Source organism: Cherax quadricarinatus, unplaced genomic scaffold (assembly GCF_038502225.1).
Source record: "Cherax quadricarinatus isolate ZL_2023a unplaced genomic scaffold, ASM3850222v1 Contig334, whole genome shotgun sequence".
NCBI classification, from domain to species: Eukaryota; Metazoa; Arthropoda; class Malacostraca; order Decapoda; family Parastacidae; genus Cherax; species Cherax quadricarinatus.
In genome coordinates, this window is record NW_027195360.1 from 25001 (window position 1) to 51886 (window position 26886).

The window sequence follows — 26886 nt, forward strand, 5'->3', positions numbered from 1 at the left end:
GTGGGGAATGAGGCTTCTAGCAGTGAGGTGCAGTCTGTCTCTCACTGTGAGGAGGCTGTAGGTGGGGAGGTAGCAACGGGTACCAGCAGTGAGGTGCAGCCCAGCACCTGCTACAAGTGGCGAGTTGTTCACAGTAATGGGAGGCGCATCAGAGTAAGGAAAGTTAAGAGTGAAGATCTGAAGGTAGGAAATCGCTTCTCTGTTCTCCAGGATGAATGTACTTCAGTGGCCAGTGAAGGTAAGGGTACTACTGCCCCTGCTAATGAAGGTAAGCGCATTCTTGTGGTTGGTGACTCTCAGGTAAGATATGTTGACCGTGCTTTTTGTAATAGGAATAAGAAGATGAGAGATAGAGTGTGCTTCCCTGGAGCTGGTGTTGGGGACATTGTCAACAGACTGGATAATATCATGTCAGGTAATGGGAACAAGCCCATTATCTGTCTCAGTGCTGGTGGAAATGATATTGGGAAGGGTAGGAGAGAAGAGCTGCTAGATAAGTACAGGTCAGCTATAGATTTCATTAAGTCTAAGGGAGGGATCCCAATCATATGTAGCATCTTGCCTAGAAGGGGAGTAGGAAATGAATGGTTGTCTAGGGCAATTGGTGTAAATTGCTGGCTAGACAGATACTGCAAGGAACTTGCAATCCCATTCATTGACAACTGGAACAACTTTTATGGCAAACATGATATGTATGCAAGGGATGGGGTTCATCTCTCTGGGGCAGGGGTGGTAGCACTTGCAGACTCGATTGAGAAGGCCATTGGTGAAATGCCTATGATTTTAAACTGATGGAAGATAGAGGTATGGGTGTGTGTGGGAAACAAGCAGGTTGCAACACTAGGGTTGGAAACAGTAAATGTATAAAAGGCATTCAGCATGAAGTTATAAATAAAGACAATAGAACAGGTCAGAAAACAAAGGGGGACAGCAGAGGGCAGCAAGGGACTAGCTCCCTTAAGGTTTACTATACTAATAGCAGGAGTGTTAGAAATAAGATAGATGAGCTAAGATTAATTGCAAGTGCAGGAAACATAGATATTATTGCTATAACAGAGACCTGGCTCAATCTGAAAGATAGAGAGATGCCATCTGAATGTCACATACAAGGCTATAAATTATTCCACACTGACAGGGTCAACAGGAAAGGTGGTGGAGTAGCGATGTATGTCAGAGACAATTTAAATTGTTGTGTTAGACAAGATATTAAATTAGAAGCGTCAGCCACTGAATCTGTTTGGTTACAGCTTCTCGAGGGCCGAGAAAAACTAATTTTGGGTGTGATTTACAGGGCCCCAAATCTTGATAGGGAGTGCAGTAAACTTCTATGGGACGAAATTCGTAAGGCATCTACATACGAAAATGTTGTGCTAATGGGAGATTTCAACTATAGACAGATTGACTGGAGCAATTTGACAGGAAATTTAGAGTCGGGTGACTTTCTTGATACGATCCAGGATTGTTTTTTAAAACAGTTTGTGACAGAGCCAACTAGGGGAAATAACCTCCTTGACTTGGTTCTTGCCAGTAGGGAAACACTAATTAATAATCTTGAGGTTAATGATGAGCTTGGGGAGAGTGATCACAAATCACTCAGTTTTAACATATCATGGAATTCCCCTAATAATGGCAATCAAGTCTCCGTCCCTGACTTTCGCTTGGCTGATTTCATAGGACTGAAAAATTACTTAGGTGGGCTGAACTGGAATGACCTGACTAGGGGTCAGGTAGGTGGTGATGGTTGCCGATATGATGCTTTCCAGGGCATAGTTCTAGCTGCTCAGTCAAATTATGTTCCAAATAGGGAAATCAGATCAAACAAAAATGATCCTAAATGGATGAACAATAGATTAAAATATCTGATTGGTCAAAAGAGAGGCATATATAGGCAAATCAAAAGAGGAGAGGGGCAATTAAGAAATCGATATATTCAGTTAAAGAGAGAAATAAAAAAGGGAATTAGAAAAGCAAAAAGAGATTATGAGGTTAAAGTTGCAAGAGAATCGAAGACTAACCCAAAAGGATTCTTTCAGGTATACAGAAGTAAGATCAGGGACAAGATAGGCCCACTCAAAAGTTCCTCGGGTCAGCTCACTGACAGTGATAAGGAAATGTGTAGAATTTTTAACACATACTTCCTCTCAGTTTTTACACAGGAGGATACCAGTGATATTCCAGTAATGATAAATTATGTAGAACAGGACGATAATAAACTGTGCACTATTAGGGTCACAAGTGACATGGTCCTTAGGCAAATAGATAAATTAAAACCTAACAAATCCCCAGGCCCTGATGAACTGTATGCAAGGGTTCTAAAGGAATGTAAAGAGGAGCTTAGCACACCTTTGGCTAATCTTTTCAACATATCACTACAAACTGGCATGGTGCCAGATAAGTGGAAAATGGCAAATGTGATACCTATTTTCAAAACAGGTGACAGGTCCTTAGCTTCGAACTATAGACCAATAAGCCTAACCTCCATAGTAGGAAAATTTATGGAATCAATAATTGCCGAGGCAGTTCGTAGCCACCTTGAAAAGCATAAATTAATCAACGAATCTCAGCATGGTTTTACAAAGGGACGTTCCTGCCTTACGAATTTATTAACTTTTTTCACTAAGGTATTTGAGGAGGTAGATCGTGGTAACGAATATGATATTGTGTATATGGACTTCAGTAAGGCTTTTGACAGGGTCCCACATCAGAGACTATTGAGGAAAATTAAAGCACATGGAATAGGAGGAGAAATTTTTTCCTGGATAGAGGCATGGTTGACAAATAGGCAGCAGAGAGTTTGCATAAATGGGGAGAAATCAGAGTGGGGAAGCGTCACGAGCGGTGTTCCACAGGGGTCAGTGTTGGGCCCCCTGCTGTTCACAATCTACATAAACGACATAGATGAGGGCATAAAGAGCGACATCGGCAAGTTTGCCGATGACACCAAAATAGGCCGTCGAATTCATTCTGACGAGGACATTCGAGCACTCCAGGAAGATTTGAATAGACTGATGCAGTGGTCGGAGAAGTGGCAGATGCAGTTTAATATAGACAAATGCAAAGTTCTAAATGTTGGACAGGACAATAACCATGCCACATATAAACTAAATAATGTAGATCTTAATATTACGGATTGCGAAAAAGATTTAGGAGTTCTGGTTAGCAGTAATCTGAAACCAAGACAACAGTGCATAAGTGTTCGCAATAAAGCTAATAGAATCCTTGGCTTCATATCAAGAAGCATAAATAATAGGAGTCCTCAGGTTGTTCTTCAACTCTATACATCCTTGGTTAGGCCTCATTTAGATTATGCTGCACAGTTTTGGTCACCGTATTACAGAATGGATATAAATTCTCTGGAAAATGTACAAAGGAGGATGACAAAGATGATCCCATGTATCAGAAACCTTCCCTATGAGGATAGACTAAGGGCCCTGAAACTGCACTCTCTAGAAAGACGTAGAATTAGGGGGGATATGATTGAGGTTTATAAGTGGAAGACAGGAATAAATAAAGGGGATGTAAATAGTGTGCTGATAATATCTAGCCTAGACAGGACTCGCAGCAATGGTTTTAAGTTGGAAAAATTCAGATTCAGGAGGGATATAGGAAAGTACTGGTTTGGTAATAGAGTTGTGGATGAGTGGAACAAACTCCCAAGTACCGTTATAGAGGCCAGAACGTTGTGTAGCTTTAAAAATAGGTTGGATAAATACATGAGTAGATGTGGGTGGGTGTGAGTTAGACCTGATAGCTTGTGCTAACGGGTCGGTTGCCGTGTTCCTCCCTTGAGTCAATGTGACCTGACCTGACTAGGTTGGGTGCATTGGCTTAAGCCGGTAGGGACTTGGACCTGCCTCGCATGGGCCAGTAGGCCTTCTGCAGTGTTCCTTCGTTCTTATGTTCTTATGTTCTTAACAAGGCTAGTCCCAGAGCTCAAGGGAATGTCGTACGAGGAAAGGTTAAGGGAAATCGGACTGACGACACTGGAGGACAGAAGGGTCAGGGGAGACATGATAACGACATACAAGATACTGCGGGGAATAGACAAGGTGGACAGAGATAGGATGTTCCAGAGAGGGGACACAGGGACAAGGGGTCACAACTGGAAGCTGAAGACTCAGACGAGTCACAGGGACGTTAGGAAGTATTTCTTCAGTCATAGAGTTGTAAGCAAGTGGAATAGCCTAGCAAGTGAAGTAGTGGAGGCAGGAACCATACATAGTTTTAAGAAGAGGTATGACAAAGCTCAGGAAGCAGAGAGAGAGAGGATCCAGTAGCGATCAGTGAAGAGGCGGGGCCAGGAGCTGAGTCTCGACCCCTGCAACCACAATTAGGTGAGTACAATTAGGTGAGTACACACACACACACACACACACACACACACACACATACACCACACACACACACCACACACACACCACACACACACGCACACACGCACACACACACACACACACACACACACACACACACACACACGCACATACACACACACACACACACACACACATACACACACACACATACACACACACACATACACACACACACATACACACACACACACATACACACACACATACACACACACACACACACACACACACACCACACACACCACACACACCACACACACCACACACACACACACACCACACACACACACACACACACACACCACACACACACGCACACACGCACACGCACGCACACACACACACACACACACACACACACACACGCACGCACATCCACACACACACACACACACACACACACACACACACACCCTCCACCACTTGACACAAACACTAGACACAAACACGTACCACCCCTTCCCTAACCACCTCACCTTAGCCACCATCCCTCCCCCAAACCACCTAACCCCTCCCCAAACCGTCTACCCCCCGCCCAACAACCTCCCTCCAATAACCATCCTCCCCCTCCCCCATAACCATCCATCCCCTCTCTCCCCCAAACCATCTAACTCCCTCCCCCAACTATCTCTACCCCTCCAATAACCATCCTCCCCTTCCCCCACAACCATCCATCCCCTCTCCTAACCATCTATTCCCCTCCCCCCTAACCAGGATGAGGACAAGGGGTTCCAAGGACGAATCTGAGAGGGAGGAATGGGAGATAGAGCTCAAAAAAAGGGAGGGAGACTGGGGAAGGAGACTAGATGAGCTGGAAAGGAAGATGGAAGAGAGGTTAGCAGCAGAATGCAGAAGGTGGAAGCAACAGGCCACAGAAGCAGAAATCAAGATAGAGAGATTAGAAGAGGAGCTGAGACATCTGAAACAGCACAGAGACAAAGATATTACAGAAGTAGCATCGGCAATGGCTAAATTAAACACAGACAACAGGTCTGAAGGAAGCATGGAAACTAAACTATATGCAGAGGTCCTGTCAAACCCACATGGGGCCAAAACAAAGACAGGGAGCACACTAGGACAGAAAGAGAGGTTGGAAGACATCGAAGGAACTAGGACATGTGCAAGGACCTTACCAGATACCTGTGTGGGCCAGGAGCAGGTGAGCAGGAAGGATAAACCAAGAAGCATAGGGGCCATAACGAGGGAAGGGACTGAAGGAAGGAACACTCCACGGGAAGGAACTAAAACACATCAGAGGATGCAATGGGAGTCACAGTGGGAGGTGGAAAGGGAGAGATCCGTGTTTGTCTATGGGCTAGACGAAGCTAAAGGGGAAACTTATGATGAAAGAAAGCAGGAGGAGAAAAAAGCGATTGAAGACATCATGAAGGTGATAGGCGAGGGGGACATGACCCAGGTGGCAAATTTTCGGAGAATTGGGTGGTTCACAAAGAAAAGGAATCGGCCTCTCAAAGTAATTTTCAAGGCAGAATCAACCCGAACCATGATCCTGCAGGAGAAAGCACGGCTGAGAGGCAAGCAGGAGTTCCGGAGTGTGTACCTCGACCGAGACAGAACACAGGACGAAAGGAAGACAATGAAAGAGAGAGTTCAAAAACGAAAGGAGAAATGGGAGGAAATGAAAAAGGAGAGCAGAATGACCCAGGATCAAATGGAAGGACAAGCGCACCCCCCAGAAACACCTGCAGAAGGACTCCAGCCACGACACCCCCAAGGCAACTGAACAATCCAAACCAACCATCACACACCGATCCCTCTGTTTCCACCCCCCGCACCACAGTTACAGTATTAGAACAGAAGTTGAAGGTTTGGTACACAAATGCAGATGGATTAACGAATAAACATGAGGAATGGCAAGAAAGAATCAATGAGAAGTCCCCAGACATCATAGCAGTTACAGAAACAAAACTCATGGAGACAATAACAGATGCAATCTTCCCACCAGGATACCAGATCATGAGGAAAGATAGAAGGGGCAGGGGGGGAGGTGGGGTTGCTCTGCTCGTAAAAAACAGATGGAAATTCGAGAAAATGGAAGGAATAGATGAGACGGGAGAAAGAGACTACATAGCAGGTACACTTCAGTCTGGGGAACACAAAGTGGTCATTGCAGTGATGTATAATCCACCACAGAACTGCAGGAGGCCAAGAGAGGAATATGAAGAGAGCAACAGAGCAATGGTGGACACACTTGCTGAGGTGGCAAGAAGAGCTCACTCCAGCAGAGCAAAGTTGCTGGTTATGGGGGATTTCAACCACAGGGAGATTGACTGGGAAAACCTGGAGCCACATGGGGGTCCCGAAACATGGAGAGCCAGGATGTTGGACGTGGTGCTGGAAAACCTCATGCACCAACATGTTAAGGACACTACCAGAGTGAGAGGGGAGGATGAACCAGCAAGATTGGACCTTGTGTTCACCCTGGGCAGCTCAGACATTGAGGACATCAAGTATGAGAGTCCCCTAGGAGCTAGCGACCACGTGGTTCTGTGCTTTGAATACATAGTAGAGCTGCAAGTGGAGAGAATAACAGGAGTAGAATGGGAAAAGCCTGACTATAAAAGAGGGGACTACATAGGGTTGAAGAACTTCCTGCGGGAGGTCCAGTGGGACAGAGAACTGGCAGGAAAGCCAGTAAATGAAATGATGGAATATGTAGCAACAAAATGCAAGGAGACAGTGGAAAGGTTCATTCCCAAGGGCAACAGTAACAACGGGAAGACCAGAACAAGCCCCTGGTTCACCCGACGGTGTAAGGAGGCAAAAACAAAGTGCAATAGAGAATGGAAAAAGTACAGAAGGCAGAGAACACACGAAAATAGGGAGATCAGTCGCAGAGCCAGGAATGAGTACGCACAGGTAAGGAGGGAGGCCCAGCGACAGTATGAAAATGACATAGCATCGAGAATCAAGACAGACCCGAAACTGTTGTATAGCCACATCAGGAGGAAGACAACAGTCAAAGACCAGGTGATCAGATTAAGGACAGAAGGTGGAGAACTCACAAGAAATGATCAGGAGGTATGTGAGGAGCTGAACAGGAGATTTAAGGAAGTTTTTACAGTAGAGACAGGAAGGGCTGTGGGAAGACAGAACAGAAGGGAACATCAAGAGGGAATATACCAACAAGTGTTGGATGACATACGAACAACTGAGGAGGAGGTGAAGAAGCTCTTAAGTGACCTTGACACCTCAAAGGCGATGGGACCGGACAACATCTCCCCATGGGTCCTTAGAGAAGGAGCAGAGATGCTGTGTGTGCCTCTAACCACAATCTTCAACACATCCCTTGAAACTGGGCAACTACCTGAGAAATGGAAGACAGCTAATGTAGTCCCCATATTTAAGAAAGGAAACAGAAACGAGGCACTAAACTACAGACCTGTGTCTCTGACATGTATTGTGTGCAAAGTCATGGAGAAGATTATCAGGAGGAGAGTGGTCGAACACCTGGAAAGGAACAAGATTGTAAATGAAAACCAGCATGGGTTCATGGAAGGCAAATCTTGTATCACAAACCTCCTGGAGTTTTATGACAAGGTAACAGAAGTAAGACATGAGAGAGAGGGTTGGGTAGATTGCGTTTTCCTAGACTGCAGGAAGGCCTTTGACACAGTTCCCCACAAGAGATTAGTGCAGAAGCTGGAGGATCAGGCACACGTAAAAGGAAGGGCACTGCAATGGATAAGGGAATACCTGACAGGGAGGCAGCAACGAGTCATGGTACGTGAAGAGGTATCACAGTGGGCGCCTGTTACGAGCGGGGTCCCACAGGGGTCAGTTCTAGGACCAGTGCTATTTTTGATATATGTGAACGACATGATGGAAGGAATAGACTCTGAAGTGTCCCTGTTCGCAGATGACATGAAGTTGATGAGAAGAATTAAATCGGACGAGGATGAGGCAGGACTGCAAAGAGACCTGGAGAGGCTGGACATGTGGTCCAGTAACTGGCTTCTCGAATTCAATCCAGCCAAATGCAAAGTCATGAAGATTGAGGAGGGGCAAAGAAGACCGCAGACAGAGTATAGGCTAGGTGGACAAAGACTACAGACCTCACTCAGGGAGAAAGACCTTGGGGTGACCATAACACCGAGCACATCACCGGAGGCACACATCAACCAAATAACCGCTGCAGCATACGGGCGCCTGGCAAACCTGAGAATAGCGTTCCGATACCTTAATAAGGAATCGTTCAAGATACTGTACACTGTGTATGTTAGGCCCATACTGGAGTATGCAGCACCAGTCTGGAACCCACACCTGGTCAAGCACGTCAAGAAGTTAGAGAAAGTACAAAGGTTTGCAACAAGGCTAGTCCCAGAGCTCAAGGGAATGTCGTACGAGGAAAGGTTAAGGGAAATCGGACTGACGACACTGGAGGACAGAAGGGTCAGGGGAGACATGATAACGACATACAAGATACTGCGGGGAATAGACAAGGTGGACAGAGATAGGATGTTCCAGAGAGGGGACACAGGGACAAGGGGTCACAACTGGAAGCTGAAGACTCAGACGAGTCACAGGGACGTTAGGAAGTATTTCTTCAGTCATAGAGTTGTCAGCAAGTGGAATAGCCTAGCAAGTGAAGTAGTGGAGGCAGGAACCATACATAGTTTTAAGAAGAGGTATGACAAAGCTCAGGAAGCAGAGAGAGAGAGGATCCAGTAGCGATCAGTGAAGAGGCAGGGCCAGGAGCTGAGTCTCGACCCCTGCAACCACAATTAGGTGAGTACAATTAGGTGAGTACACACACACACACACACACACACACACACACACGCACACACACGCGCACACACGCACACACACACACGCACACACACGCACACACACACACACGCACACACACGCACACACGCACACACACACCCTACCTGCCATATAGGTTAATTCTTTTATTTTAAGAGTGAGCCTTGTTTCTTATTGGTCTCTCCGCTACTATTTCCAACATATATTAAATCAGTGATCTGTTATTATGAGCTACGATGAATCTAAAAAATAAATTATAAACAGAAACGATTTACTATTTTTAGTATTAAATTTTTGCCATAACCCAAATACAAAATTTCAGATTTTTTTCAGTGGGGTATAAATAAAATTACAATAGCCCCCAGTGTACAGGTTGCGTTATCCTCATGAAGATCCTGTGTGTTCCTGTGTCCTTCAAAGTCCCGTTCTATTGTAAAATAAGCTTTGAACCTTCAAGTGAGAAGTCTGCTCTGATGAGGCGTGTGTACTAGCTGGGAGCTAGCAGAAGTGCTCTGGTGAGGCGTGTGTACTAGCTGGGAGCTAGCAGAAGTGCTCTCATTAGGCGTGTGTACTAGCTGGGAGCTAGCAGAAGTGCTCTGGTGAGGCGTGTGTACTAGCTGGGAGCTAGTAGAAGTGCTCTCATGAGGCGTGTGTACTAGCTGGGAAATTGCAGAAGTGCTCTCATGAGGCGCCCTAATCCACTGAACCAATATATATATATATATATATATATATATATATATATATATATATATATATATATATATATATATATATATATATATATAGTACAAATACTGCACTAGCCAAGGACTCGAACCCATGCTGCTTTGGCCTGCCTCATGGTTGGCGAAAACACATGACGCCCATATTCACTGAACCATACGATCGTATGGTTCAGTGGATAAGGGCGTCTCATGAGAGCACTTCTGCTGTCTCCCATCTAGTACACACGCCTCATCAGAGCACTTCTGCTAGCTCCCAGCTAGTACACACGCCTCATCAGAGCACTTCTGCTAGCTCCCAGCTAGTACACACGCCTCATCAGAGCACTTCTGCTAGCTCCCAGCTAGTACACACGCCTTATCAGAGCACTTCTGCTAGCTCCCAGCTAGTACACACACCTCATCAGAGCACTTCTGCTAGCTCCCAGCTAGTACACACACCTCATCAGAGCACTTCTGCTAGCTCCCAGCTCGTACACATGCCTCATAAGAGCACTTCTGCTCAACAAGAAGAGCAGATTTAATGGCTCAGATGAGGCAGTGGTGAAGCCAAACTCAATACACATCTTCAAGAATAGATACGAGGACATGAATCCGTAAATGCCTATTAGATTAGTAGGAGGGGCCAGGACCTGAATCTTGACACCGCGAAGACAAATCGTAGAGTACAGGCGGAGTACAAAAATTTACTAAACCTATGTATGCTGTTCTAATGAGAAGGTCCCACATTTCTCACATTCCAAGAGAAATCCGACATGGCACGATATTCCCGGTTACAACAAAAAAAACTGTATATTTGATGCTGTAGTTTGCATGGTGGCGATCGTGCGTGAATATGGACTTCAGGTAGTTTCCAGTTCTCCTTTTACAACTGCTTACTTTTTGATATTGTAAAATTCTCTTACCGTGGACAGGACTATAAATTTTATCGGAACTGCTTACATGATGACCTTGTGGAATCGTTCATTTCATGTGTATTTTGAGGAACAACTGGAACCTTCACACTCCTGTGTATCGGAAGTCCAGGTTCGTAAGATTTTGTGATCACTGTGATCTAACGTGCTGTAGGCGATATAAACTATCATTATCGCCTTGGAATGCTGTTTTCCCTAGAGAATTTATAATCATTCTTAACTCAACCCCGTCTCCTGAATGGATATCTACGACGTGTTTTGTCGTTTAGGTGCTGGAGTTGTCATCCTTGTGCTAGCAGTGTCGTTCAAGTGCATGTATTGTCGTGCCGGTGTAGGTGTTGTCATCCAGATGCTGTTGTCGTCGTCTAGGTGCAGGTTTTGTAGTCCAGATGTTAGTGATGTAATACAGGCAGATTGATCCTCACCTAACCTAACCACTTGCAGCTGCAAAACCATTCCAAAGTTTTTCCTAGACATCCTGGATACACTACCTTCACTGGAAGTTACAGGCCGTTTTCCAGACAATATAGGTGGGAAAAACTGAAATATGTGCGAAGGAGCGCGAACGTTTACAAACACGGTAGAGGTACAGCGTGCACCAATACGTGATTGGTTGGAGCATTAGCTGTGAGTGGCTCATAGCTTATGTGAAACGCTCTCAGTGGCTGATTGAACAGTTGTAACGGTCGCCTTGAGTATAGTTTACTGCTACAGAACGAATCTGTCATTTTTATTTTAAATTTTAACTAAAAATAATCAAAAACTGAATATAGCGTAATAACGAAACAGCGTTATTCTGGGTAGCGTTTTACGGTGTCCGAGTATATGCAGAATAACAGTGAAGAAATAGTGAACTTCTAAGCACATTTGTGATCTCTCACAAAATCAAGAAATGCTAAAATTAATAGGACAACAGAAGACAAAGGTGAAATATGACGTGAGATAAAACTTCACGTAGGACGCGTTGTAGGAAGTTTTGTAATGATTTAGTCAGGTCACAAGTATGTAAATTAAAAGGACGCAAGTGCAACTAAAATGTCACATTAGTTGCACTTGTGTCCTTTTACTTTACATATTGTCGGTAAATCTACCAACATTATTACAGGTCACAAGAAAAAATGTTTTTTAAAACTGACATGTTAGGCATAGTTTAAAATCCGCAAATTCTATTCATTATAAATGAATCCAAATTGACAATTATATTTTGCTTAACCATAGACTTGCTTGATTCAACCTTCTTGGTATTTTGAAAATCAGACGAGTAGTTAAAATCTCTCGCATGAATAAGCAGAGCATTAGACTAATGTTATATTGATTTATTTTCAATCATTGTTCAAGATTTTCTCCAGTTTGACCGTAATAAAGTTTATTACATTTCTTACACGGGAATCTTATCGACAGCCATCATCATTTTTGGGGGGAATTCTTATTCATTTTTTTTAACTATTAAGATTTTTAAATACAACTTTAAAGGATTTCTAAATTCTAACATATTCGTGGATGAATATGTTTCTTTGTCTTTTTTTTTAAGAAAATGTTGCTATAAGTACTTTATACATCATTAAAAAAAACAAAGATTGGTTCTAACTAAGTGGAAAAAAACATTCTTGACATACCTTCACTTAAAAATTTAAAAATCAAAATTAAAAATAAAAACATTAGATTAAAAATTCCGCCCAAAATACCTTTGTGACTAATATTCCCTGTAAGAAATGCAGTGAAGTTTAATATAGTCACACTGTTTAAAGTTTTGAACAACAGCATAAACTTGGCATTAGAACTTATCAAGAGTCCAATGCTCTGTTTATGTAAGAGGTTTTTTATCACGTTTCCAGGTCTGACACTCAATGCCTCTTCTAATATATCTGTCACTGTTAATTTTCTTTGTGATTATGTTAACTGACCCATAAAAAGATTACTAAAACAAGATTCCCTACAGTCAAGCTGTTAGGAAAATAATAGCCGATGTAGATAAAAAAATCACGACTAATAACCTTGGAAGATTATGGGCAATAAAATAAAAATGCTATCTAAAAAGAAAGTGGAAGATAAAATGAATGAAACATGCAGGGATACATAGATGAAAATGGCAGCTGTCTAAGACAGGCAACAAAGGGATACCTGGGATGACACTGATCAACCTGTTCATAATGCTGATATTCAAGGTTTGTTTAATATACTAACCTTCAGGCTGTGAAAACTACAGCTCCAGAAGCTGCCACTGAAACCTCCAGACTCTTCCCTGTGCTGCCACTGTGAAAGATAAATAACTCTGGTCAGCAACCAAAATGCTTCCGAGACCAGAGTAGCAATTTCCAATTATTAGGTCACTGATAATGAATATCATAGTTAAAATCGTTTCTTAGCTCTACTATTCAATATACACCTACGTGTCACAACAGATTCCAACAGCCTTGTGGCAGTGTGTGTCTTACCACACTCACATTATTGTTCCAGCAGTCATAGGAGGTTGTGCTGTGCAAATTTATATTTTGAGGTGAAAAGTAGGTGATTTTCTTAGCCAAACACTCGTTAAATTTATAATAAATATTCACTGATATTGATATGCATATGAGGCCAGAGGCACAAAACACACAAAACTGGGGCACATGAAAAACTTTGTAAAGGCTATGGACAAATCCGGTCAGGGATTCAGGTATTTATCGTCAAAATTCCCCTCACTGAGCGACGCTAAGATAAGAGAGGGAGTCTTCAATGGTCCTCAGATTCGAGAGCTTCTTAAAGATGGTGACTTTGAATCAGACATTCATGGGGAGGAGACAGCTGCTTGGGAAGCATTCAAGTTAGTGGCGAAGGGATTTCTCGGAAACAGAAGGGAAGGTAACTATGAAGAAATGATAGAAAACCTCATCAAGGCTTACAAGAACATGGGATGTAACATGTCACTTAAAATCCACTTTTTGGATTCACATTCAGACTTTTTTCCAGCGAACTGTGAGGCAGTTAGTGACGAACATGGTGAAAGGTTTCACCAAGATATTTCAACCATGGAAAAATGGTACCAGGGCAAATGGGGCACAAGAATGCTAGCAGACTATTGTTGGACATTGGCAAGAGATGATTCTTCAGCCCATTATAAGCGTCAAGCAAAAGGGCAGAGAGTAGGTACAGATTAGACTTTAAAGCGTACTAACACATATTGTACTTTATAATAAAATAATCAAATATTACATGTCTCGTATCTTTAAACCTATAGCCAATGAGCATTTTTCAAGGTGATATTTGGATTTAGGACACGAAAGTTTTGAGGAGTGATTTTAGTTATGTTGATTATGGGGTGTACCCAGGTTTAAATGTTGACGGAAGGGGATTAGTTGAGTGCATGTAGCAGTTCTGGTGAGGAGAAAGGTTAGACAACATAAGAAATAAATAATCTTATTTAAGAAGCATACAGCTCTTCAAAAATTGTTGACCAGTGTAATCCTTCACTACTACCACTGGAATTTTCATGCTCCCTCACAGCTCTTAAACGTCTATCTGGTACTGTGGAAGCTTGTGGCTCCCTCACCGCTGGCACTGCAGCTTCACAGCTACACCTGTCACGTTCCAAGCTTCCCTAGTGTTGCCACACGAAGCTCCAAGCCTTCTTTAATGCTGCCACTGTGGAAGCACCTGGCTTACCAACTACTCTCACTGTAGAAGATCTAGGCACTCCCACTACTGCCTCTGTGGAATCACGAAGGACTCGGCTTCATGGCTTAGGAACTAACACACAATTGTGGTGCCTGGTTTAGTATGCATGAAGATCCACGGCAGCTGTCTGCTGATGCTTCCCTCCCAGATACATTCAAGCACTCCATGAACTATATTTGATTACAGCTTCATGGTAGAGTTAGGGAAGGGTGAAGCTTAAACACACACACACACACACACACACACACACACACACACACACACTGAAAATGCTTTAGGAAGACTGAGCATGCACACTGGAGTCAAATCCACTCATTAGAAAATACTGAAATAGCACCAATTCACACAAGTAGCAGTAAAACAATTGCAAAAAACTATGGACTGATAATACTGACGTCCCACATTACCAAATCCTATTAAAAGAGTTTTAAGAAGGAATATTGCCATTCGCATGGAATAACAGCAGTAGGTTCAGGATAGGTCGTTCCTGCCACTAGCAACTGCTATCCGTTACGACATGATCTTGGATTGACTACAAGGAAAAAAATTATGCTTACACTGAATTTGGAAAAACTATATTTACAATGAATTTGGAAAAAACTGTCTACTCTGAATTTGGAAAAAAATATGTTTACACTGAACTTGGAGAAACCTTTGTCATGTGCGACTATGGAGTGTTTCTGCAGAAAATGTGTGTAAAAAAAATATAAATGGAAAGGTGGACTTTGTATATAAAGTATAAAAGATATAGTTCTTGACAGTTTATTGGACTATGTATTGGTAAATACATAGGATGTGCATATTTAATGAGGGGCCACAGATATATCATATATTTTTTAGTTGTAATTACAATGAGAATAAAAGGTAGATGGGATACAACGAGAATGTAATCAGCAAGAGAGAGAAGTCAGTTACGGTTAGATTTAAACAACTGTTGGATGAAAGATTGGCTAGCGAGAGTACAGGCAATCAAGTAGAAAAAGTATGGGGAAGATTTAACAATGTAGTGTTTAAGTGTCCAGCAGAAGTTTGTGGTAACAGGAAAGTGGGTGTGGGAAGGAAGAAGAGCAATTGGTAGAAGGATGAGGTAAAGAGATTAAAAAAAATATAGCATATGAGAGCTTTTTACAAAGAAGAAGTGATACAAGGAGGAAGGAGTATATGGGGAGAAAGAGAGAGGTTAAGAGAATGGTGAAGGAAAGTAAATGGAGAGTAAATGGAGAGTGGGTGAGGTGCTATCAACAAATTTTTGTTGAGAATAAGAAAAAGATTTGGAGATTAATAAATTAAGAAAGCCTAGTGAACAAATGGATCTGACAGTTAAAAATAAGAGAGGAGAGTTATTAGATGGCGAGTTAGAGGTATTGGGAAGATGGCATGAATATTTTGAGGAATTGTTAAATGTTGATGAAGATAGGAAATGTGTGATTTCGTGTATTTTGCACGGAAGTATAACATTTAGTAGTTGAGAGGACGAGAAAGTTTTAAGTGTCGGAGAAGTGCATGAGGCAGTGGGTAGAATGAAAAGGGGTAAAGCAGTTGGGATTGATGGGATAAAGACAAAAAGGTTAAAAAGCAGGTTGGGATATAGTTATGGAGTGGCTAGTGCTTTTATTTAATAAATGTATGGAAGAAGGTAAGGTACGTAGGAATTAGCAAAGAGCATGCATAGTTGCTTTGTATAAATGAAAACTGGAAAAAAGAGTTTAAGAATTATAGGAGAATAAGCCTGTTGTGTATACCTGGTGAAATGTATGGTAAAGTTATTATTGAAAGAATTAAGAGTAGGATAAAGCAGGATCGCCGATGAACAAGGAGGCTTTATTAAGGGTAGGGGGGGTGTAGACCAGTTGTTTACAGTGAAACATAGGTGAACAGTATTGAGATAAGGTTAAAGAGGTTTTAGTGGCATTTATGGATTTGAAAATGTGTATGATAGGGTGTATAAGGGGGATGGGGCAATGTGACGGATGTTGCAAATGTATGGGAAAGGAGGTTGATTAGTGAAAGCAGTTAAGAGTTTTTACAAGGATAGTAAGGCTCAGGTTAGAGTACGTAAAAGAGAGGGAGATTATTTCCTAGTAAAAGTAAGCCTTAAACAGGGATGAATGTCACTATGGTTGTTCAATATATTTATACATGAAGTTGTAAGAGAAGTGAATTCTCAGGTGTTGGCAAGAGGTGTGGGAGTAACAGATAAAGAATATCACGAAATGGGAGTTGTCACAGCTGCTTTTTGCTAATGACACTGTGCTTTTGGGAGATTCTGAAGAGGAGTTGCAGAGGTTGGTGGATGAGTTTGGTACGGTATGTAAAAGAAGAAAATATAAAGTGAACAATAGGAAAAAGTAAAGTGATTAGGATAACAAAATAGGTATGTAAATGAATGGTTCAGAGAACCGACAAGTTGATAAATTAGACACATGTGCAACACTTGGGTATCTCTAATGATACCCATTCTCCTTTGTATGGACTGATGAAGCCACTGTGTAGCGAAACGTTTCCTCGTTAAAGATACCCAAGTGCTGCACATGTGTCTAATTAATCAAAAAAAAAAAATAGGTAATGAAAGATTGGATATCAGATTAAAGAGAGTGAATAGGGAGGAAGTGAATGTATTCAGATATTTGAGAGTGGACTTTTCTGCAGATGGGTCTATATAAGACGAGGCAATGCATAGTATTGACGAGGGCAAAAAGGTGAGTGTTGTACTGAAGAGTCTCTGGAGACAAAGATCGTTATGCGTGGAAGCAAAGAGGGGAATGTATAAGAGTATAGTTATACCAACGCTCAAATATGGGTGTAAAGATGGGTGGTGAGTGGAGTTGTTGTGCATGAGGGAAATGTGTGGTGTGAATATAAAGCAGATAATCCCTAGTTTGGAAATTAGGTGGTGCTGGGTTACTAATATTATTATCCAGAGGACTGAGGAGGGATAGTTAAGATGGTTTGGACATTTAGAGATGCTGGAACAAAATAAAATGACGGAGAGCATATTAAGGAAGGAGATCGGGGGTAAGGGTAGGCCAACAAAATGTTGGAAGGAGGGGGTAAAAGAGGTTTAGTGTGCAAGGGGCTTTGACTTCCAGTAAGCTTTCATGAGCATGATAGATAGGATGGAGTGGAACTAAATGTTTTTTATGACTTGACGTGCTGTTGGAGTGTGAGCAAGATAACATTTATGAAGGGATTTATGGAAACCGTAAAGCCGGACTTGAGACTTGGAGACGGAAAGTACAGTTCCTGTACCGTGAAGGAGGGGTATTGATATGTTCCAGTTTTATGACTGCAGACTAGGCACGCCTACACTGCAGTGAATGATCATTAAAGCATTTCTTCTTTTCCGGGCCACTCTGCCATGGTGAGAAATGGCCGGTGTGTTAATAAAATAAAAATATGTATTTAACTTTCTAACAATAAGCAACAGTAAACAAACTGAGATCAGCGGCTGCTATAGTGAAAAAAAATTAGGTTTCCTAAAGCACAGTATCCTCCCCACTTCTCTTTATATGTGATACATACACAGACATATACCAATACCATATACCAATACCATATACATATACCATTTGGAAATCTTTACTGAAGAAACGTTTCGCCAGCCAATGGCTTTTTCTGTCCAATACAAAAACGTTTCTCAATACAGATTCCCAAATGTTGCACAAGTGTCTCATTTTTCAACTTATCTGTTTTTTAAACCATTAACCTTCACATATATCAATGCATTGTATCATCCTTTGCAAACGATACTGTAATTAGTATGGGGTTGGCATCCTTGGAAGACACACAAAGCCTTTATGATTTAAACCAATTCTTCCAGAGGGTTTCTTTCAACAGTATGAAACTCAGTGAAGGCAAATTTCAGCTACTATGTTATAGAAGGGGTGAGGAAATGAAAACAAAATCGCAGGTACCAAGGGGTGATGTCAGAATATAACACGTTCAAGAAACAACAACGTTACTATCACTACTGCAACCAAAAATGATGGGTTGAGTAACGAACTTTCAAAACAAAAGATGCCAAGCAAATGATATTCTTCAGGAATAGAAATGAACTGAGAATCCTCACAGCTCCTTTAAACTCACACAAGAACCCAAATTACTGGGAGTGCTGTAAGTCCTTCGAACTGGAGCGATGAGTACATTGAAAGATCAGTAAATGAAAAAGGATAACCTTTCAACACCCTCCCTTCATACATATGGAATATTACCAATAAATCTCTAGTTGTCTTCAGCATGGGAACTATAAATTTCTCAGATCTGCTCCTGATCAACCGGACTATAGCGCATACGGTGCTCTGCGGGAAGTGGGCAATGCAACATGAGACTTAATTCTGGACAGCCATGGGGATGGTGACCTTTGGAAGCAACTGCAAGTAACAGTGATGGGGTGGTCAGTAACGCCACCAAGTAGTACATCTGGTTGCGGTCTGGCGGTGGAAGCACTACTCTACAGTAAGTTATCTGCATGTGCAGTGGTACTGGCCGAAGGTGTACACCTCTTATCGTTCTGCCTGGATCGCCTTCGCCCATTATTAGCGGAATGATGCTAGTGCCTCTTGGCACTCCTAGTCTAAATAACCGATTTTACTATGCACTTAATCCTGGGTAAGCTGCCCTGTGTAAGGCAAGAGAGTAGTTCCTAAATATGTTAGCATAGCTTGTTGCATTAGTTATGTGTATAGTATTATTCACAGGAGAGTGATTTATTGCTATTAACCAAATTATTGACGTGGTAGCGATTTATTATTAATCAACCAGATTACTGACAGGGCTGTGGTTTTATTATTAATAATTAACTAGTTATCGCCCTTTGTTTTTCATTCTCCTCTTCTGCTTCACTATTTCATATCACAGAACATTTATGTCTGTTGATGCAGCCACCTCCTCTGCTGGTTCCTATGCGGAAGTGATCCTGATGACCATGCAGACATTGTTCACAGCAGCCGTCCAGAGCCAATCTCAGCCCTGGTCCTGGAACTACTACCATTATGGAAGGTGGCTCCGTGGATATTCTAGTGACGTTATCTATGTTCCGTAATGTTGAGATTACCGCCAATATTTTCTCAATTCTAGTACTAAGAGCTAGATCATGGGTGGTGAGACCAGGATATAAAGCCTGTTCACTTTACAGAACAATGTTTCAAATTACCCGAAATTTGGTCATCAGACGACCAAGCGCAAGGCTATCCGCAACAAGTGTGTTGAACGTTGCACCACTGTAAACACTGCCCATTCCTGTCCTGGTGTGTTGCAGTGTCACTGTTATGAAGGGCTCCCAGAACGCTAATGGCAGGACGTGAGAGCTACACGAGGGGGAGAGTGCATTGCTGCACTGCGTGTACGTTGAAAAGAAATTTGACTCTGCAAAATCTAATATTTTTTATATTTCCAGATGGGCATTTAAACGCTTGTAGATCTTGTAGATCATACAGTGTCTAAGGAAGGAGATTCAATCAGATTTGATCGATTTTAGTTATATTTTGTCCAGAAACTCGGTCATACTCTCACCCCTCTCACGCACGCACGCGCACACACGCATGCACACAAACGCATACACATGCTCACACACAAACACACACACACACACACACACACACACACACTGCTGCAGCATATGGACGCCTAGCAAACCTCAGAACAGCATTCCGACGTCTTAATAAGGAATCGTTCAGGACCCTGTACACCGTGGAAGTGGAATAGTTTGGAAAGTGATGTAATGGAGGCAGGATCCATACATAGCTTTAAGCAGAGGTATGATAAAGCTCACTGTTCAGGGAGAGTGACCTAGTAGCGACCAGTGAAGAGGCAGGGCCAGGAGCTTGGACTCGACCCTTGCAACCTCAACTAGGTGAGTAGGGGAGTACACACATGCTCACGCAGACACATGCTCTCTTTCTCTCTCACACACACACACACACACACACACACACACACACACACACACACACACACACCCTCTGAAAGGAAGCAGGAAGAAAGAAAGGAGATTGAGAAAATCATCACGGAAATAGGTGAAGAGATGGACGAGATTGTAAATTTTCAGAGAATAGGGGGGTACTCGAAGGGGAGAAAACGACCAATCAAGCTGATTCTCAGGACGGAAACAGTGCGGAACAGGATCCTCCAAGAGAAACCACGATTGAAATACTCGGAAGAGTACAAGAGGGTGTTCCTAGACAGAGACAGAACAAAATCAGAACGACAGCAGCTGAGGGAGAGGACAAAAAAGCGAAAGGAGCTAGGAAAAGAGACAAGGAGGGAATCAGCAGAGGTCAGTCAGAGCAGGACAGAACAGCAAGGGCAAGCACACACACAACTACTCTCAGAACCATACAACCTATCACACCATCCCAACACACACTACAATCCATACCCACAGCCTCCACCCAACACCGAGCTATAGAATCCCACAGTATGCCACCAGGTCTCCCACCCTCACAGGCCCCCCAAACCACAGTGTTGGAAAGGAAACTGAAGGTATGGTACACAAACGCTGATGGATTAACAAATAAGTGGGAGGAGTGGCACGAAAGAGTCAAAGAAGCATCACCGGACATCATAGCTCTCACAGAAACCAAGCTTACAGGTATGATAACAGATGCCATCTTTCCAACGGGATACCAAATCCTGAGGAAAGACAGAGGGAACAGGGGGGGTGGAGGAGTGGCGTTGCTGATCAAAAATCGCTGGAATTTTGATGAGCTGGAGAGAGGAGATAGCGGAGAAGAAAGTGATTACATAGTGGGAACACTTCACTCTGGAGGTCCCAAGGTGGTAATAGCAGTGATGTATAACCCACCACAGAACAGCAGGAGGCCAAGGCAAGAGTACGACGAGAGCAATAGAGCGATGGTTGACACACTGGCTAGAGTGGCCAGAAGAGCTCATGCATGCAGGGCAAAGCTCCTGATCATGGGTGACTTTAACCACAAGGAGATCGATTGGGAGAACTTGGACCCACATGGGGGCCAAGATACATGGAGGGCTAAGATGATGGAGGTGGTACTGGAGAACTTCATGTACCAACACGTAAGGGACACTACAAGAGAGAGAGGAGAGGATGAACCAGCAAGGCTGGACTTAGTATTCACCTTCAGTAGTGCAGATATCGAGGATATCACATATGAAAGACCCCTTGGGCCCAGTGACCATGTGGTTTTAAGCTTCGAATACACAGTAGAGCTACAAGTGGAGGGAGAAGCAGGAAGGCCAGGACGAATGAAGCCAAACTACAAGAAAGGGGAATACACAGGAATGAGGAACTACCTGAACGGGGTTCAGTGGGACAGAGAACTGGCAGGGAAGCCAGTTAATGAGATGATGGAATATGTAGCAACAAAATGCAAGGAGGCTGAGGAGAGGTTTGTACCCAAGGGTAACAGGAGTAATGAAAAAGCCAGGATGAGCCCATGGTTTACCCAAAGGTGCAGGGAGGCAAAAACCAAGTGTGCTAGGGAATGGAAGAAATATAGAAGGCAAAGGACCCAGGAGAATAAGGAGAACAGTCGTAGAGCCAGAAACGAATATGCACAGATAAGAAGGGAGGCCCAAAGACAATATGAAAATGACATAGCAGCAAAAGCCAAATCTGACCCGAAACTGTTGTACAGCCACATCAGGAGGAAAACAACAGTCAAGGACCAGGTAATCAGGCTAAGGAAGGAAGGAGGAGAGACAACAGGAAATGACCGTGAAGTATGTGAAGAACTCAACAAGAGATTCAAAGAAGTGTTCACAGAGGAGACAGAAGGGACTCCAGAAAGACGGAGAGGTGGGGCACACCACCAAGTGCTGGACACAGTGCACACAACCGAGGAAGAAGTGAAGAGGCTTCTGAGTGAGCTAGATACCTCAAAGGCAATGGGGCCAGATAACATCTCCCCATGGGTATTGAGAGAGGGAGCAGAGGCGCTATGTGTACCCCTAACAACAATATTCAATACATCTATCGAAACAGGGAGATTGCCTGAGGCATGGAAGACAGCAAATGTAGTCCCAATCTTTAAAAAAGGAGACAGACATGAAGCATTAAACTACAGACCAGTGTCACTGACATGTATAGTATGCAAAATCATGGAGAAGATTATCAGGAGAAGAGTGGTGGAACACCTAGAAAGGAATGATCTCATCAACAGCAGCCAGCATGGTTTCAGGGACGGGAAATCCTGTGTCACAAACCTACTGGAGTTCTATGACATGGTGACAGCAGTAAGACAAGAGAGAGAGGGGTGGGTGGATTGCATTTTCTTGGACTGCAAGAAGGCGTTTGACACAGTTCCACACAAGAGATTGGTGCAAAAACTGGAGGACCAAGCAGGGATAACAGGGAAGGCACTACAATGGATCAGGGAATACTTGTCAGGAAGACAGCAGCGAGTCATGGTACGTGGCGAGGTGTCAGAGTGGGCACCTGTGACCAGCGGGGTCCCGCAGGGGTCAGTCCTAGGACCAGTGCTGTTTCTGGTATTTGTGAACGACATGACGGAAGGAATAGACTCTGAGGTGTCCCTGTTTGCAGATGACGTGAAGTTGATGAGAAGAATACACTCGATCGAAGACCAGGCAGAACTACAAAGGGATTTGGACAGGCTGCAGACCTGGTCCAGCAATTGGCTCCTGGAGTTCAATCCCACCAAGTGCAAAGTCATGAAGATTGGGGAAGGGCAAAGAAGGCCGCAGACGGAGTACAGTCTAGGGGGTCAGAGACTACAAACCTCACTCAAGGAAAAAGATCTTGGGGTGAGTATAACACCAGGCACATCTCCTGAAGCGCACATCAACCAAATAACTGCTGCAGCATATGGGCGCCTAGCAAACCTCAGAACAGCATTCCGACATCTTAATAAGGAATCGTTCAGGACCCTGTACACCGTATACGTTAGGCCCATATTGGAGTATGCGGCACCAGTTTGGAACCCACACCTAGCCAAGCACGTAAAGAAACTAGAGAAAGTGCAAAGGTTTGCAACAAGACTAGTCCCAGAGCTAAGAGGTATGTCCTACGAGGAGAGGTTAAGGGAAATCAACCTGACGACACTGGAGGACAGGAGAGATAGGGGGGACATGATAATGACATACAAAATACTGAGAGGAATTGACAAGGTGGACAAAGACAGGATGTTCCAGAGATTGGACACAGTAACAAGGGGACACAGTTGGAAGCTGAAGACACAGATGAATCACAGGGATGTTAGGAAGTATTTCTTCAGCCACAGAGTAGTCAGTAAGTGGAATAGTTTGGGAAGTGATGTAGTGGAGGCAGGATCCATACATAGCTTTAAGCAGAGGTATGATAAAGCTCACGGCTCAGGGAGAGTGACCTAGTAGCGATCAGTGAAGAGGCGGGGCCAGGAGCTCGGACTCGACCCCCACAACCTCAACTAGGTGAGTACAACTAGGTGAGTACACATACACACTGTGGAGAAATTTTCTCCAGGAGGGGGGTATCAGCCCCCTTCAGCCCTTTCAGCCCCCTCAGCCCCTTTCAGCCCTGAGGGGCCAAGCCCTCTCAGAAGGAGCGAGCGTCTTGTTTACTGCTAGAGTGAGTAATTGATCACAGATGCTATGCCACGTAGTCAAGTGACCTCTGCTCCTTGCAGCGGTGTTGCAAAGTGTATTTTTATAAGAGACAGTACATTCTTACTTTAGCAGGACAATTAAGGAAAATCCTGCTCCCACTTTATTACCATAGTAAAGATAGTGTACATTGTTGTCTATGCTTAAGACAGCAAGAAACAAACATTCTGCTTTGCTTCATCGAGGAGGTGACAAGGATGCAAGGTACTGGGTCAGCGTTTTTTTGTGTGTATTAGGGCAGTGACGGCTTGGGGCGGTGTGGCATCGCCAGACTATCTTTGACTCTAGGGAGAGTGACACTGACGCCAGGATAACTAGCAAAGAACACTGATCTGTGCGTTAGTGTGAACAAAGTGTCTCAAACACAATAAACATAAGAGAAGTGTGATCAGCTTCTCTTGTGATACATTGTGAACAATAAAGACAAATCTTGTGGAACATAGTGTACCAGTGTGCGTTTCCTAGACAATGGAAGACGTGGACATCCAAGGACACTTCAGCTTCTATCAAGTCACCGATACCTGTAGAAGGTGTTGAGAACACCATAGCTCACGTTACAAGAGCAAGGTATGTTATGAATTTCTTGTAGATCGGGGGACTGCGCAGTTCTTGAGTCGCAAGGAGTTTGTAATCAACCTATAGTCGGCAGTAAGGTGTGGACTTTTGAGTCCAAACAAGTACGTACATCGTCAGCCACCAGTGTATGAAATATGCTGACATAACACCCCCTAGGGGTAATTTATAATTTACAAATTATATCTCTTGACAGCCCATGTTGAGGTGGTTTCGACAGCTTCTAGACTTCGTCTGCAGGGGCGGCTGTGTAGACGATTTACTGTCCTTTATCAGCTAAGTGTTCATATTCAAATTTATAAATTATATCTTAGCTGGTAAGGCCAATATCTTCATCACACACTGTCTCTCTCTCTCTCGCCTACCTACACACTCATCCTAGCTACACTCACCCACATACCATCATACTATCCCATGCGCTCACCCATCCACACACCGATACACACAGTCTGGCTAAACTCACCCACGCATTCACCTACAAAATCATTGTGGCCACACTCACCCACACACACTCCCATCTGCTCACCCACACACCCATCCATCCACACATTAGCACATCCATACCTTCGGCAACAGCTAACATCCATACAAGCACACTTGTGACTACCTGAAGGGACACCTTCCCGTGAGGAATACCACGAGGAGTACCTCCACTCTAACTCTCTAGGAATGGTCATGACCCTTTTTAGACAGACAATGCTCCCTGGATGATGGGGCCATAAGAAAAGTCATTACGATAATAACAGTAGGAGAATGAGGAAGCAGAAGAAGGGAAGAGAAGAAAAGAGCAGAGGAGGGGAGAGAAGAAGAGAACAGGGGAGAGAAGAAAACAGAGGAGTGAAGGAAGAACTAGTAGTGAGTGGTGGCCAGGCTGACGGAGGGGGGGGAGGGTAGGGAAACAAGACTTCTGATAATCAAAAACAGTAACGTGTAGCGAGACTTTTTATCACCGTGCCATTTTAGTTGCTAAATACACTAATTTTAACTTCAAATTTTCCTTTTGACCTCAGTTATAAACTTCCTTCCCCCATTTATTTATAAATGCTACAGCATCATGTTTCACGTTCACCTCAATCTTTAATATTCTTAAATTGATTTGCAGATTAAGTAGAAGAGGTATAATTTATTATTCCAATGAATTATATTTGACTTGTTGGTAAAAAAATGATAAGAGTGACTTCAAGATATTCCCCACAAATTCACCCATACAACCATACACTCAACCCAAACACTCAAGTTGGCCTCAGGTATGTCAGGCTGACCTCTCCCTCACTCTAGTTAATTTTCTCTTAAATCAATGATACTATAATTCTGATTTATTTTTATTAACACTTCGGCCGTCTCCACAAGGCAGGGTGGCCCGAAAAAAATAAAGAAAAACTTTTAATCATCATTCACTCCATCACTGTCTTGCCAGAGGCGTGCCTACACTACAGTTATAAAACTGAAAATCAATACCCCTCCTTCCTACTAATAAATATTCAGCATTAAAGGAAAGCACAGAGGAATGTGCAGTAGCAGAAGTAAAGACAGAACTAGGAAGAGTTATGATAGCAGTGGTAGCATAATCCTTCCATAAAAGCAATTCGTTTTTTTTTTCAATATTTTAAGTTATTTGTCTGACTTTTTTCTCCAGGAAGTGGTCACAGCGTTGACTTCAACTGTCATTATCAATAGATATTGTTTTAATGTATCGAAATGTCTTTTACTACACTTATCGGTGGACACATTCTTTCTGGGATGCAAAACCACACAAAACACTCACCTGACCTGCCACCCGTGCAGGAAATATCTACGTGTGTAGTAGTCCAGGGATACAACACTACGTAAGGGACTGTCACCTGGCGTGTAGACTGTGCAGGAAGCAGCTGCCTGAGGATATAAAACTACATTAAACACTGTGACCTGCAAACATTGTTGGGAGTATCTTTGCGTGTAGCAGAGCTTGAAAGCAGGCATTATCTTCGTGATTAGCATTATTGTAAAAAAAAGTCATAGAATGGGAACAATTAGAACCTATGGCCATCAAGTCCTACAACAAACATACCAGTGCGCTAGTCTCTGTACCTTGCCAGCCTAAGAGGATTAACCCTGAATATTTCCACACACACACCTCACCAAGCACTGTCACCTAACCTATACAATATTTGGGATGTATTATGTGCAGCGGACCTGGGAAAAGGTTCCTACTTGACAAACTTGAAGTAAAACAAAATACAAATATGCTTTAGCATACATCTTCCTAAGATCGCCCGTGGAAATTACCAGGATCAGGAGGGTTTATCTCGGATC

General features: G+C 43.2%; 1 long non-coding RNA gene across 1 annotated transcript in view; it reads right to left on the minus strand.

The window, feature by feature from the left end:
- The window catches only part of LOC138851321 (uncharacterized), a 142076-nt gene that overhangs the window by 21632 nt on the left and 93558 nt on the right, over positions 1-26886 (minus strand). The window contains exons 2-3 of the long non-coding RNA XR_011391146.1: positions 26360-26466; positions 12973-13041 (exon numbers count right to left, since the gene is read on the minus strand). This is a non-coding gene — a long non-coding RNA (uncharacterized lncRNA). The remainder of the gene's footprint in view (positions 1-12972; positions 13042-26359; positions 26467-26886) is intronic.